Source organism: Phascolarctos cinereus, unplaced genomic scaffold, assembly GCF_003287225.1.
Source record: "Phascolarctos cinereus isolate Bilbo 61053 unplaced genomic scaffold, phaCin_HiC Scaffold_2;HRSCAF=192, whole genome shotgun sequence".
Taxonomy (NCBI): domain Eukaryota; kingdom Metazoa; phylum Chordata; class Mammalia; order Diprotodontia; family Phascolarctidae; genus Phascolarctos; species Phascolarctos cinereus.
Window position 1 is genome coordinate 165985953 of NW_027555625.1, and position 16769 is coordinate 166002721.

At 36.5% G+C, this 16769-nt stretch overlaps 1 pseudogene; it reads right to left on the bottom strand.

Annotated features, from left to right (window-relative positions):
* Nucleotides 1-2794: 2794 nt before the first annotated feature.
* Nucleotides 2795-3049, bottom strand: LOC110207289 (small ribosomal subunit protein eS27 pseudogene; annotated as a pseudogene).
* Between the last annotated feature and the right edge of the window lie 13720 nt (nucleotides 3050-16769).

A 16769-nucleotide genomic window follows, 5' to 3' on the forward strand; every position in this document is an offset into this window, starting at 1 on the left:
AAACGATTTTTCTTTTTATTGCTCTTCAATTTTCAATTTATATTCCAAGATGCATTCTTAAAAAAATTGTAGAATCTTAGGAGAGAATTGTATCAGTGTGAATAAGAAGAAACCAATTCATTTATCAGATTTCATGTTAACAAAAAAAGAAACTGCAGTGTGTGGAAAGGCTGCAAGTGGTTCCTTTGACAGAGAGCATGTTTTCTGAACAAGGAAGAGAAGTCTGAATTTCTCATTTATTCTTAGGCATCCATAGGGATTTGGTTATATCGTCCCAAATCATGGGCATTCCTGAAGGGAAATAGTGAGCATGTCATTTTGCATTTCCATTCAGTAAGCCAAGATCTGGCAAAGCAGTTCAGAGCCATTAGGCAATTAAAAGAGAGACCACTGGTCACAATTCACAAGTCAGTTAAACAAACAAACAAACAAACAACAACTAATTTGGAAAGTGACGAAGTTTAAGGAGATAAAAAATAAAGCCTGAAAATATTGTACTACTGAAATCCATGACTGAAACTATGATCCTGGGGGTATTAACTTATCTATCTATCTATCTATCTATCTATCTATCTATCTATCTATCTATCTATCTATCTATCTATCTAGATATATCTATCTATCTATAGATAGATAAGATATCTATCTATCTATCTATCTATAGATAGATATATAGATATAGATATATAATTTAGTTGGAAAAATTAAACTTTCAGCCAGAAGTAAACCTTTTTTAGTGAATCCACTAGTATGTCACTTTAGTGGTTAATATATCAGACTCAGATAACTCCAGGTCAGCATTTTTTTAATCTGATTTTTTTAAATGCTAACAAAAAGTAGGGCCACCATATAGACAAAATTGTGAAGTGGTCGTGGACCCTCCGAGGATTTTTTTTCACATCTCTTAGTACAAGGCTTTGGCACCATACTTCCTCTATGATAGGATCTAGAAGTACTCAGAGCTCTTTTGTTCTCCCTCAGTTCCTTCCTTTCTCAGAAAGGATCTAACATTAATCACTTATACCTCAGCAGGAATGAATTTGTCAATGTTTTCTCTCAGGTATATTTGCATTTTAAGACTTTTCTTTAATTGTGAAATTCATTTAAATTTAGGGTATTTATTGAGTGCCCACTTTGGGTAAGGCACTGAAGTTTACGCAAAATTAAATGAAAATCTTTATCTGTCGTTAATGGAATTTCAGGCATTGAAATATAAGTGAAGACTTTTTCGTTGTTGTTGTTGTTGTTGTTATTGTTATTGTTGCTGAGTTGGTGGGACTTTTCTCACTGTTTTTACAATCATAACATGAATGCAAATGCTCACGCTGGGCAAATGGGAAAAGCTGACCTTGAAGAAAGATATTGAACTGCTACTTTTTGGAAATAATTGGTAGGTCAGCTATTATAATAGTATCATTTCATTTATATGTGTCTTGGCCTTGTCCAATAAAGCCTGTAGAAGAAAGGAACTATTTCATACTGGAAGAATAATGGCAAAAGAAGTGAATTACTAGTCTTAATTAGGGATATACGGCAGACTTTGGAAAACACATGTCAAAGTTCAGAGAAAATATCTCTCTAAAGAGGGATGAGATTTGAAAAATTAAATTCTAAGCTTACAATCACAAATATTTGCCATGAGAATTATGTATGTATGTAATGAATTATGTATGTAATGTATGTGATGAAACCAGTGTGTCTGTTCTAGATACTGTCACATGGAAGCTCTTACATGGATCCAAGGCTGCCAAGATGCTTGGGAAAATGCTGGGTAGGAACTCTATCTATAACCAACTTGCTAAGATCATCATTGGCCCAGAACAACTCTAGGATTGTTGTTACATCGCAGAATTGTATCTGTCTCACTACTGACAACCAATCTTGTGCTGAATCCTTAGGATGAAAATTTCACTGAAGGAAGTAATAGCCTTGTCAGAGATAAGAAAGGAGCCTTGTAGGGTAGGACATTGAACCCTTTTCTTGACTTCAAAAGGAAGCTGAATCTGTTCCTTCTTAATTTATCCCCATCTTTGTCAGAGATCAGGCTTTGAGGATAGTGCCTGGTTTCTCAGTGATTTCTTTCTTTCTTTCTTTTTTTTTTTGTTTTTCTTCCTTGATGGCTAGGAGGAAGGTAGCACCTATCCGAGGAATTCTTAATCATTTTCAATTCTCTATTACTTTTTTTGCAGTTTCATGTGCAATCATCTTTTTTTTATTTGAATGCTTGTTTTATTCCATAAATTAAAAATGAAATTTAATTAAAAACAAGGTCTGCCACATTAAAAACAAGTCTTCGTGTTGGTATCATCCTTCAGATTGTTGGATATGTTCCTGCTAGAGAGAGAGCAAGAGAGAGAGAGAGGGAGAGAGAGAGAGAGAGAGAGAGAGAGAGAGAGAGAGAGAGAGAGAGCTATACAAGACAAAAATACTATAGAACAAAACTTCTGTCTGTCAACAAAGGATGGAAGGTCATAGGGTCAACCACTGGCACAATTATGAGGTAAATAAAGTTTGTCTTTATCCCCACCATCTACCCTTGGAGCCTACCCTGACTTAGCACATATCTGCTAAATGGGCCCCTTCCTTCTATATCTCGACTCAGCTCCTCTTGCCTGAGCACAAAGGAGGTCATCCTCTGAGGTACCACCCTCTCTACCAACTGATTAATATAGCTTTTCCTTTTACCCCATTACTCTCAGATATACATTTAGGGCTCAATAGTGAGCATATTCTTTTTTTTTTGTATCAGATTTGTTTTATTCTTTGCAAGTTCTCAGTCATCTTGATTCCATCATTAGTGCTGCTTCTGTCTGAAGGAGCATCCTTCATTAAGTCTTGCCTTTCCTGCAGTAGGCTGACAGAGCACAGTGCAGCATCCCACACAGAGAACCACTGTTTGTGTGCGGCTGAAGACAGTGGTGATTTTATAGCACCCTGGGCCCTCTACATCCATGAAATGCGAGTTCAGACTCTGCTCCAGGCACTTCTTCTTGTGTTTCTGCTTTTCCTCCTCAGGAGAGGGGGGTGGCAGGTCTTTTGCGAGAGGCATATTGGCATGGGGAGATCAGCACTGCTGGAAAAACGGGTGTATTCTTTTGTTAACATTTGAAGATCATGACTTGCAAAAGTTACAAATTGCAAAGGGGTGAATTTTCCTCAAAGAGAGCAAAATTTTCCTAATAATTAGAGCAAATCAAGAAGGAGAATAGCTTCTTTTGGGATCTAGCCGATTTCTTCCAAATTGGAAATCTTTAAACAAAGGTTGGATGAGATTTATTGCCTTTGTGGTAGAGATCATTCTTTTTTTAAAAAACTTATTAATTTATTTATTTTTAGTTTTCAACATTCACTTCCACAAGATTTTGAGTTTCAAATTTTCTCTGCATCTCGCCCCTCCCCCACCCCAAGATGGCATGCATTCTGAATACCCCTTCCCCTAATCTTCTCTCCCTTCTATTACCCCCCCATCACCTTCCCTTTCTATTTTCCCATAGGGCAGAATAGATTTATATACCCTATTGCCTGTATATCTTATCTTGCAGTTGCATGTGAAAACAATTTTTAACGTTTGTTTTTAAAACTTTGGGTTCTAAATTTTCTCCCTTTCTCCCTCCCCACTCACCCTTATTGAGAATGTAAGCAACTCGATACAGGTTATACATGTGTAGTCATGCAAAACATTTCAATAGTAGTCATGTTGTGAAAAAACTAAGTATATTTCTCTTAATCCTGTGCCGCCCCCCCATTTATTCTATCCTGTCTTTTGACCATGTCCCTCCTCAGAAGTATTTGCTTCTGATTACCCCTCCTTCAATCTGCCCTCCCTTCTATCATCCTCCTCTCTCTTATTCCCTTCCCCCCTATTTTCCTGTAGAGTAAGACAGATTTCCATACCCAATTGAGTGTGTATGTTATTCCCTTCTTAAGCCAAATCTGCTGAGAATAAGATTCACTCATTCCCTCTCACCTTCCCCCACTTCCCTTCCACTGTAAAAGCTTTTTCTTGTCTGTTTTATCTGAGATAATTTACCCCGTTCTACATCTCTCTTTTTCCTTCTCCCAGTATAATCCTCTCTCACCCTTTAATTTTATTTTTTAGTTAGCACCCCTTCATCTTTAACTTACCCTGTGTCATTTATCTATGTATCTATGTATCTATGTATCTATGTATCTATGTATCTATCTATCTATCTATCTATCTATCTATCTATCTATCTATCTATCTATCTATCTATCCATATGATTTTTTTCCCCTTCCAGTTACTCTAATACTGACAAAGGTCTCATGAGTTACAAATATCATCTTTCCATGTAGGAATATAAACAGTTCAACCTTAATAAGTCCCTTATGGTTTCTCTTTCCTGTTTACCTCTTCATGCTTCTCTTGAGTCTTATATTTGAAAGCCAAATCTTCTATTCAGCCCTTGTCTTTTCATGAAGAATGCTTGAAAGTCCTCTCTTTCACTGAATGTCCATTTTCCCCCTGAAGGATTATACTCAGTTTTGCTGGGTAGGTGATTCTTGGCTGTAATCCTATCTCCTTTGGCCCCTGGAATATTATATTCCAAGCCCTCTGGTCCCCTAATGTAGAAGCTGCTAAATCTTGTGTTATCCTGATTGTGTTTCCACAATGCTTGGGTTGTTTCTTTCTGGCTGCTTGCAATACTTTCTCCTTGACTGGGGAACTCTGGAATTTGGCTACAATATTCCTAGAAGTTTTCCTTTGGGGGTCTGTTTCAGGAGGTGATTGGTGGATTCTTTTGATTTCTCTTTTACCCTCTGGTTCTAGAATATCAGGGCAGTTTTCCTTGATAATTTCTTGAAAAATGATGTCTAGGCTCTTTTTTTGGATCATGGCTTTCAGATAGTCCAGTAATTTAAAAGGATCTCTCTTGGCTCTGTTTTCCAGGTCAGTTGTTTTTCCAATAAAATATTTCACAGTCTTCTATTTTTTTTCATTCTTTTGGTTTTGTTTTACAATATCTTGATTTCTCATAAAGTCATTAGCTTCCATTTGCTCCATTCTAATTTTTAAGGAAGTATTTTCTTCAGTGAGCTTTTGAACTTCCTTTTCCATTTATCCAATTCTGCTTTTTAAGGAATTCTTCTCATTGGCTTTTTGGACCTCTTTTGCCATTTGGGTTAGTCTATTTTTTAAGGTGTTATTTTCTTCATTATTTTTTTGGGTCTCCTTTAGCAAGCTGTTGGCTTGTTTTTTGTGATTTTCTGGCATCACTCTCATTTCTCTTCCTAGTTTTTCCTCTAATTCTCTTTTGCTTCTCAAAAATCTTTTTTGAGCTCTTCCAAGGCCTGGGACTGATTCATATTTTTCTTGGAGGCTTTGAATGTGGGAGCTTTGACTTTGTTGTCTTGTTCTGGTTGTATGTTTTGATCTTCTTTGTCACCAAAGACTTTTTTTTTTGTGCTGTTTGCTCATGATCCCAGCCAATTACTTGAATTTTAAACTCTTTGTTAAGGTAGGGGCCTACTTCCATTGTGGAGAATGTACTATCTCAAGCTTTGGGGGTTTAATGTAGCTGTTTTCAGAGATACTTCTAGGGATCTGGAAATTTTCAGTTCTTCCAAGGTGGTATGATCAAGGGCAAAGTGTTTACTCCTTTTCTGGCCTATGGTTGTTTTGGGCTGGAGATTTGTTTCACTCTGTCTTTTTATGGATTATGCTGCTCTAGAATTTATTTAGAGTCATTTTTTTACAGGTATTTGAAGGGGTTTGGGGGGGAGCTCAAGCAAGTTATGCTTTTACTCTGCCATCTTGGCTCTGCCCCCCCAATTCTTTATTACTTTTGAATAATGAAGGAAAAAAATAAAAGTAAGCAAGATAACTAGCATTCAGTTAACTATAAACAAGTCTTGCAAAGAGCACTGGATTTTCATTCAAAAGACCTGATTTTCAATCCTACCTCTGATACTTAAATCCTATGGCATCTTATATAAGTCACTTAACATTCCTGGGGCCTACTTTCTTTATCTATGAAATGAGTGACTAGATGACCTCTAAGGTGCCTTATTGTTCTGCAACCATGATATTCGGATTCTTTTTGGATAGTCTTCTTAGATTGTTAGGTAAAATGTTGCAGCAAATATAGGGTATCTTGATTTGAGCAATAAGTCTGATAAAAATATTCGTGATATCCTGGTAAATGAGATGGAGTGGAAGATAGTAGTTAGTTGCATTTATAGACATTTAGAAAACCTATACACAAAAAGTTTTGACTCAATGTCAATCAAGATATACTTTGTCTTTTGCCTAGATCTATTCAATATTTTTATCAGTGACTTGGAAGAACACAGAAAAAGCATGATGATCACATATTTTGGATGACTCAAAATTGGAAGAGAGAGCCAAGATGATCTAATAATAGAATTTTAAAGTTAAAAGTGTCTATATAGACCATCTGACCCAGCCTCTTCATTTACAGATAAAACTTAGAGGTTAAACAACTTGTCTGAGGTTGGAATAGCAGAGCTGAAATGAGAGTTCAAGTCTCCTGACTCCTAGTCCAGTACTCACCAATCAATGTAGCACACTAATTCTCATAATAGGATCAAGAATCAAAAAAACCCCAACAGTTGATCAGAGATAAATGTAAAGACATTGAGATTCCAAAAAATTAAGTGGAAGTATATGTATTTCCTTCTTTGCTTTGCTCATGAATTTCTGGGATTTCAAACCTGTGCTTTAGCTGCATTCTCCTCCTAGAACTTCCCTCAGCACCTGGGGCCTCCTCACCTGGAATATCTAACCATCCCTGTTGGCCTTCTTTCCCTGGACTATCCCAAACCAGGTAGACCACTTTCTTCCATCTGTGACATCCTCCTGGGGCCTATATTTAGCAGAGGGGGCTTAAGTTGGCCTTCATTCCTCTCCCAGCTTTGCCCCTGACTTTCTGTACTTCATAACTTCAACTCAGATATTTTCATCCCCCCCTCATTCTTTTTGGTTCCCTTTTGGGTATCTTCTTCTATTAGATTGTCCACTCCATGAGGACAAAGACTATCTTTTATGTTTATATCTGTCTCCCTAGGACTTAGCACAGTGTATCAATAGCAAGCACTCAATGAATGATTTTGGCCTTCATATGCCTACACAACGAGGCCAGGTCAGCTTGCTTTAAAATTCTTGTGAATAGGAATTATTATGTAGTTCTTTGTATTTATATCCTTACCGCCTAGCACATTGCTTTGCAGATGGTAACTTCTTACTAAGTGTAAGTTACAGAGAGACAGATATTGATTCAATTCATAGTAAAGGGAAAAAAATGTTCTAACAATTTGAGCTTTTCAGAAATGGAAGACTTCAGGCAGAGGCCAGATAATCACTTGTCATAGATATTATGGAAGCTATGGGTGAGAATTTGGACTAAATGATATTTAAGGTTTCTGTAAATTCTAAGATTATATTTCAGTGGACTAAAAGATTACTCCAAAGAAAAAGAAAATACAACTTTTCCTTTCTAACATATCATTGTTCTTGTCACTTTAGAGGTAAGCTGAATGGCTCCAATACCACTCTGGTCCTAAACTATTCAGTCCAACTATATTCCTGTCTGATACTATTCTTTCTGTGTCTGACTCTCCCCTAACACCTCTCATTGTATTCAGTGGGATCCTTATATTCTTAACAAGTTCTTTGTCCTTCGACTTTTTGTTAAACACTTCTTATACCATGTCCTCTTAGCTTCCCATAAAGATATCACATCCTTCAAAACTCCTAGAATGGTAAGAATTGACAATATTGAGTGACTGATTTGAGGGATGAAAGAGAAGAAGAAGTCAAAGTTATTCTAGGTTTTGATTGTGGGTAATTAGGAAGATCATGGAAGCTTAGCACCATTGTTCCAAATGGAGAGTCAGTGGAGCTGGAATGCCCATTTTCAGAAGGAAGGTAAATGTTAACTTTCTTGGCATGATAGAGAGAGTACTTACAAAGTGTTTCACCTGCTGTCTGGGAAAAACAAACAAAACAAAACAAAATGTAGGCACAAAATACTTTGAATTTAAATGACGTTATTAACATTTTCTCTCTTCAGTCTTTTTTTTTTCTTCTTTTACCACTAGTGTCTGATTCTTCATGATCCCACTTGGAGTTTTCTTGGCAAAGATACTGGAGTGGCTTGCCATTTCCTTCTCCAGCTCATTTTAAAGATGAGGAAACTGAGGCAGACAGGCTTAAGTGACTTACCCAGGGTCATACAGCTAGCAAATGTCTGAGGCCAGATTTGAACTTATGAAGATGAATCTTCCTGACTTTAGGCCCTGCACTCTATCTACTGGGCCACCCTAGCTGCTGGCCTCTTAAAACAATAATAGCCCAAGTACAGGAAATTTCTTACTTCAATTCCAAGAGGGAAGAAATGGAGATATTACTATTACTATTTTATAGATGTGTAAACTGAGAGTCAAAGACGTTATGTGACCTGCTGCAGTTGAACAGTTAAGTATTGGAACTCAGACCTAAATTCAGGTCTCTGATTCTAAGTCCTTTCTACTTCTTGGTTTAACCATTGTGGCATATTGCTCCAAGTTTTCCTTAATGGTATTAAAGTAAGACCCTCACATCTTAGTATGAATGAATTTGAAATTGCCTTACCTCAGCCTAATGAAATACTGAGTCCCCAGGGGACAAAAGGGATAGAAACTGAAGACAGAGGGTGTGTTTGGAAAAGGAACCTCCTTTATTTCACAAGTTTCTTTGGAGTCTTCCTAGATGGAAGAATTGCCAAGTGACTCGACCATTGGAAAATAATTAAGTAAATAAATAAAGCTCAGAGGCCATGCTTAGTCTATGTCAAGGGCAATACATTATCGTCCTCTGGCCATTATCCTAAAGACCTGCTTTATATTTCTTAGGAACTAATATTATAGATTTAGACCTAGAAGGACTTTAGAGATCACCTAGTCCAACCATTTTACAGATGAGAAAACTAAGAGCCAGATGATTAAATGACTTGACCAAGGTCACATGGGTAGTAACAACAGAACTGGGATCTGAATCCAGGGTCTTAGAATCAAGATCCTGTGCTCTTTCCCCTACAATCCTATACCATCCTTTGTAATAGTTTTTACTTTATTATTATTATTATTATTATTTTATTTTTCTTTCTCTTTTCCTTGAAAAAATAAAAGCAATGTCTTAAGTGGTCTGCTGTAGTGTGTGTGTGTGTGGGGGGGTTCTTGGTGGACAAGTCAGTACATTTTTTTAAAAGCTTCAGTCTGTCCCCTTGTAAAACTATGATACATTCCCCATCTTTATTTCTTCACTGTACTATAGACTAGCAACCAAGAAAAATTTCTGTTCATTAAGAATATTTGAGGATTTGAGGGACTGGCTAACAGGTTTCAAAATGACTTGAATAGGAATAGACATATCCTTTAATGGTGAGAGCTAACAGGTTTTGTAAGCAGTCATCAGAATTATCTGATAATTAGGAAAATTCTGAGTCTTTGAAATCACAGAAAGTGAAATTTTTGGAAATGGGGCAGCCGGCTTGGCTTCTAACCTGGTGGCTGAACCACTGTAATTAATTAGCTCCCCCTGGTTTCATAGGGAAACAAGGTTGCTGTGTTACCGCAATAACCGCGGCTGCTCATGAATTATCAGCATGCTCCAGACCCAGAGTTCTTTTCTCTAGGGAAAAGAAATTCCTATAATTTAACAAATTACTGTATTGGGGGTTTTGACACCGTGCATGCTTTTCAATTTCCATCTGTTACATGGACCCATTAGTATTTTTTCGTTGCATCAGCCAACAACATTTTAATAGTTTTTTTTCACTCTGTGAAAAAAACAACAGCAGCAACCTCTCTTCTCTTACTTTCCTTTGGACACTTAAAAAATGACATGCCCCTTGCAATTATGAATAGCTTTGAGAAAACATTGTTTTGGGCCTTTTCCCAAATGCCCAAGGTGGCTGCTGTTGGCTATGAGCTAGAATAATTGCATTCTCAACAAGAACAAACATTTGAAGTCTACTTCAGATGCAAATTTTCATACGTACAGTATTGGCGGGATATAGATCAATGTTCTCTTCCCTTCTCAAAATATCTTTTCCATGCAGAGAGCCTTCTGTGCACAGAGAAATATCTTTTCTATGCATAGAAGTTGCCAGTGATGTGAAAAGAAAACTCAACCAAGAGGGGTAATGACAGGAACTGTGTCTTAACCCTGTCTGGAACCACAGCAACACTGAAGAGGCAGAGCAAGGACAGGGTGTGAGTGGTCCACTGTTGGTTGCCATAAAAAATGCTCTATGCTGCTCTGTCTATGCAAATCAGGTGAGAAAAATAGCCATCTCTAGTACAACTACTGCCTCCCCGCTTGTTTGTGTGTTCTCCCTGACTTTGTGACTGGTTAACAATGCAGATCTGAGCATGTCACTCCCCACCCCCACCCCTTTAATAAACAACAAAAATGGCCCCATTTGATGCTTCCAGTATCAAATATCAAACCCTCTGTTTGGCATTCAAAGCCCTTCATAACCAACCCCCTCCTGTCTTTCCAGTCTTCTTACACCTCCCTCTCTCCCACATACTCTGCAGTCCAGTGACACTGAATTCCTTGCTGTTTCTTGCATAAAGCTCCAGCTCCCAATTCTTGGCACTTTCATGGTTACCCCACTCCTTGAGCTCTCCCATCTTATCTCCACCACTTGGCTTCTTTTGTGTCTCAGCTCAAGTCCTACCTTCTCTAAGAAGTCTTTTTCCCCCCTAATCCTTTTTAATCTTCATGCCTTCTGGCTGGGGGTGCCCACCTCCACTCTCTGTATCCTGTATAAAGAGAGCTTGTTTGTACAGTTATTTGCATGTTGCCTCCTCCATTAGCATTGGAGTTCCTTGAGGACAGAGATTTGTTTTTTTCCTTTCTTTGTGTCCCTCAGGCTTAGCACAATGCCTGGCACATAGTAGGCACTTAAGTGCTTGATGAATTGACTTGATTTGGCTTCGTGATGACTTCTGTGCTTTAGGCCACCATTCTGAACTTTTTTACCCGCTTCGTGCTTTGTCCAGTGGTTTTTAGCTTGTGAGCTCTAGATCTTAGGAGGCCACAGCATAATTGCAAAGGGTCCATGACTCATATGTGCACTAGGTAATGTCATTTTCCTATTACCTATTTTCTTGCCTGATTGTTGGGAATTCACCATATCTATTTGGTACCAGAACCAGCATGATGCACTCTAACCATTTTACACCCCCACCCCCATCTCTTCCTCTGAGGACAGTAATCAAATCAACAATAGTAGTCCTGAAAAAGGTGTGTCAATCCATTGTCCTATAACTGTTCACAATGTTTTTGACTTTGACGCTTTGAGGTAGCTAGGTGGTACAGTGAATAGAGTATTGGGCCTGGAGTCAGAAGCACTTGAGTTCAAATCTGGTCTTAGACATTTACTAGTTGTGTGACTCTTGGCAGGTCACTCAACCTCTGTCTGCCTCAGTTTCCTCAACTATAAAATGGGGATCATAATAGCATCTACCTCCCAGGATTATTGTAAGGGTCAAAATAAAATGATATTTGTCAAGTACTTAGCACAGTGCTTGGCATATAGTAGGTACTTAATAAATGCTTATTTTCCTCCCTTCCTTTTCTTCCTAGTTCACCCCTCCTTGGCCACTATACCCCTATGTATATCTAACCTAAGCTTCTCCAGGCCAGGGACTGTCTTTTGGTATTTGTATAATCCATGATATCTAGTAAATAGTAAGTGCTTAATAAATGCATTTTTATTTATTCATTCATTATCAATCAGCTAGATATTAATAGTAAAACGATTTTGAGCATTTTTTGTTATTGGAAAGAGGTTTTCATAGTCCACATGAGTGGGAAGTAGTCACTTAATTCTTGGATTTGAATTATCCTAGACACACTGTCTTGGTTTGGCACAGGTTCTTATTTCCTGTCTCAGAGCATGACTTAGACCACATTGTTTTTCCCCAAGGGCAGTTCTATCACAGAATCCTCAAGTAAGAAGGGGTCTCACAACTAATTTGCCCCTAATCACTTACACAAAGGCATAGAGAACTAGTCTCAGATACAAGTGAAGTCTGGGTTTAAGCCCTGTCATTGACATATACTGGCTCTATGATATACCTGACACATACCTGACAGAACCTTAGGCAACTCTCTCTCTCTCTTTTGCCTTATATTGATCTTTAATGTTTTATTATATTTCTTCTGGATCTTTTATATTGAATTTTCTATTGAATTTTGGTCTTTTGGTTACTAATACCTGAGTCTTTTAGCTTGTCAAATATCCATTTTTTTTCCATTCAGGATTATACTTAACTTTGCTGGGTGAGTTATTCTTGGGTACAGCCCTAGCTCTTTTGCTCTTTGAAATATAATGTTCCAAGATCTACAGTCTTTTAGAGTAGAAGTTGCTAGGTCTTGTGAAATCCTGACTGCATTTCTGCAGTATTTACATTTTTTTTCTCATTGCTTGCAGTATTTTCTCCTTAACCTGGGAGATTTTTTTAAAAAAATGCACAATAAATCCTTTTTTATTTAGTATTTTATTTTTCTCCAGTTACATGTAAAAACAATTTTTAACATTCTTTTTTTAAACTTTTCAGTTCCAAATTCTTTCCCTTCTGTCCTCCCCTCCTCCCCCACATTGAGAAGGCAAGCGATTTGATATAGGTTATACATGTGTAGTCATGCAAAACATTTCCATAATAGTCATGTTGTGAAACTTAAGCAGCTTTCTTAAGAACATAAATTTTAAGGGGTAGCTAGGTGGTCCAGTGGATAGAGCTGGTGTTGGAGTCAGGAGGACCTGAGTTCAAATCCGATCTCAAACACTTAGCACTTACTAGCTGTGTGACTCTGAGCAAGTCGTTTTAACCCTGATTGCCTCACCAAAACAAACAAACAAAAAAAGAATATAAATTTTAGATTAAGTACCTATCTGCCTTGATAGAGAGATTTTCCTCATGGAGACTTCCCTTCACCAAAGAAATTACAGGCTTTTCTCTCCCCCTCCCCCAAACACACAAACAAACAACATTGGGCTCTGTCTTTTATCTGGATTGGGAGTGGAGAAGAAAGCAATGCCAGGAGACCCTAGGTTATAGCTTGATGGTCCCTGGCTAAGAGTTGAGAGCTGTTAAGTGTTAGATAAAACTAAGTGAAGGTGTTATACTTTTTTAAAGAGGGTGTAGGGTGAAGATATCACTGATGAAAATGAAATCAAAGCCATTATTAGGACATATTTTGCCCAATCCATACTAAGTTTAAAAATTAACATGAGTTGGAAGAATATAAAAATTAACATAAGAGGGTATGGACTATTTAAACAAACCTATTTCAGTGGAAAAAAAAATGAACAGGCCATAAATGAGCATTAGGACCAGATGGATTTGCAAGTGGATTTTACCAAAAATTTAAAGATAAACTAATTCAATATTAAGTAAATTATTTGGAACAATAGGCAAAGAATAAGTCCTATGAATTCCTTTTATGAAACAAATATGGTGCTGATACCTAAATGGGGAAGAGCAAAAACAGAGAAAGAATATTATAAACCAATTTCATTAATGAATATAGATGCAGACATTTGAAATAAAATATTAGCAAGGAGATAACAACAATATATCACAAAGATCAAATACTATGACCAGATAGGATTTGTACTAGCAATTCAGGGATGGTTTGTTTAATGCAAGGAAAACTATTAACATCGTTGATAATATCAATAACAAAAGTAACAAAAATTATATGATTATATCAGTAGATGCAGAAAAAGCTTTTGACAAAATACAACACTCATTCCTATTAAAAATAAACACTTGAAAACATAGATATAAGTGGACTTTTTCCTGAAAATGGCAAGAAGCATCTACCTAATACTATCGGTAGACATTATTTGTAATGGGGATAAACCAACCAGAAGCCTTCCGTATAAGATCAGGAGTAAAACAAGGATGCCCTTTATCATTGATATAATTCAATATTGTATTATAAATTTTAACAATAGCAATAAGAGAAGAAAAAGAAATTGAAGGAATCAGAATGGACAATGAAGTAATAAAAGTATCTTTTTTTGCAGATGATATAGTATACTCAACAAATTCTAGAGATTCAAATAAAAACTTAGTTGAAACAGTTAATAATTTTAGCAAAGCTTCAGGATATAAAATAAACCTATGGAAATAATTAGCATTTCTGCGTTATCACCAACAAAACCCATTAAAATGAGATAGTAAGAGATACCCCATTTATAATAACTATTGACTGTATAAAATACCTGGGAGTATACCTGCCAAGACAAACCTGGAAACTACATAAACATAATTATAAAAATACTTTTTATACAAATAAAGTTAGATTTAAATAATTGGAGAAATATAAAATTTTCATGGGTGGGAAGAGCCAATATGATAAAAATGGCAATTCTACTTAAACTAATCTATTCAATGCCATCCCAATTAAATTACCAAAAAAAATTTATTGAGCTAGAAAATACTAATAGTAAAATTCATTTGGAAGAACAAAACATCAAGAATATCAAAGGAATTAATGAAAAGTAAAAGAAGGAGGTTTAGCAATACCAGATCTTAAACTATCTTATAAGATAGTAATTGTCAAAACTATATGGTCCTGGCCAAAAAATAGAAATGTAGATCAGTGGAACAGAGTAGAAGTACAATGCACAATAGTAGATGATTTAGTAGCCTTGTGTTTGACAAATGTAAAGATTTAAGCTTTTGGGATAAGAATTCATTTTTGATCAAAATTATTAGGAAAACTGGAATTCAGTCTGGCAGAAATGGGGTATAGACCAATATCATACCATTTGCCAAGATATGGTTAAAAAAGGTACATGGCCTAGATATAAAGGGAGGTATCATAAGAGAATTAGAAGAATATGGAATATATTACCTACCAGCCTTATGGATAGGAGAAGAATTTATGAATAAACAAGAGATACGGAGCATTGTGAGATATAAAATGTATAATTTTGATTACATTAAATTAAAAAGCTCTTGTAAAAATAAAACCACTGTATCCAAAGCAAGAAGGAAAGCAGAAAATTGGGGGAAAATTTTTATAGACAGTTTCTTGGATAAAGGTCTTATATCTCAAATATATAGGAAACTTTGTGAAATTTATAAGAATATGAGTCATTCCCCAATTGATAAATGGTCAAAGGATATGAACAGGAAGATTTCCAATGAATAAATCAAAAACTCTATATAGCCATGTGAAAAATGCTCTAAATTATTATTGATTAGAGAAATACAAATTAAAACAACTGAGGCACTAAAATATTATCTCATACCTATCAAATTGGCTGAAATGATAGAAGGAAAAATGACAAATGGGAGAGGGGATGAAGAAAAATTGGGACATTAATATATTTTTGGTAGAACTGTGAGCTGATCTAATCATTTTGGAGAACAATCTGGAATTATGCCCAAAGAGTTATAAAAGTCCCTTTGATGCAGCAATACCAGTATTAAATCTGTTTCCCAAGGTGATCAGGGAGAAAGAAAAAGAACCTATATGTTCTAAAATATTTACAGCAGCATTCTTTGTGGTGGCAAAGAACTGGAAATTGAGGGGGATGCCTACCAACTGGGGAATGGCTAAGCAAGTTGTGGTATATGATCCTGATGGAATATTACTGTGCTATAAGAAATGATGAGCTAGTTGATTTTAGAAAAACATGAAAAGACTTTCATGAAACAATGAAAAGTGAAATAAGCAGAATCAAAAGAATGTTGTATACAATGAAAGCAATATTATTCAAAGAATAATTGTGAACAACAAAGTTATTCTAAGTATTATAAATATTCAAATCAACTACAACTACAAAGGACATATGAAGGAAAGCGCTCTCCACCTTCGGAGAAAGAACTGATAAATAGAAGCATGCATAGTATAGTTGTACCTAAATTTATAAATCTGTGTCAAATTGTGTTATCTAGTATGAGGAAGAGAAGGAGGAAGGGAAACAGGAACTTAAAATGTAACAAAAAATTTAAAAATGAGGATAAAGATTCTTGCATATAATCCCTATTATATGTATAGAAATTGTCATTATTTTTAGTTTTTTCATAGCATGTGGTTTATATCTCTTGTGAATGTATCATGTTCTATTTGTGTCTTATCTTGAGAGCAGCAGTGTATGGGTTGTTCAAGGAGTACTAGCACCTATGGTATAGGGGTCTATGGAACCCTGTGGCTCTGAGAAGATGTAGCATGTGCAATGGCCACACTCCTGTAAAATGCCTCAGCAGACAGGCTAAATCAGATTGAGGATAACCGACAGACCTGAAACCCCTCCGTGAATTAGGGGGTTGTGTACCCCAAGCAAGTGAAGGCTTCCCTGGTGACATTGAAGATGCCAAGGTCACCCACTACGTCTTGGACCACTGCCAGTCATCCTGACTTTTGTCTTGCCATTGGATTCTGATGATTCTGGAAGAGAGAGTAAGGCTGATGACTTTCTGCAACTCTGCTTCGCTTAAGCCAACACAAGTGAAGACATCACCCCATGATGTCATTGGTCCTGTTTGAAAACAAAGAACAAACAACAACATCCCAAAGCCAATAGGGATCCCCCAATGTTTTTTTGAGTAAGGGAGTAACATTGTCAGACTGGTGCATGAAGAGAGAAAACAATACATGAGTAACTATAATATGAACTTTTCATCTCGACATTCACAGTTCTTCACAGTCTATCTCACTCCTACTTTTCCAGGCCTGTTTCATGTCACACTCCTTCATGTACTCCAAACTGGTGTA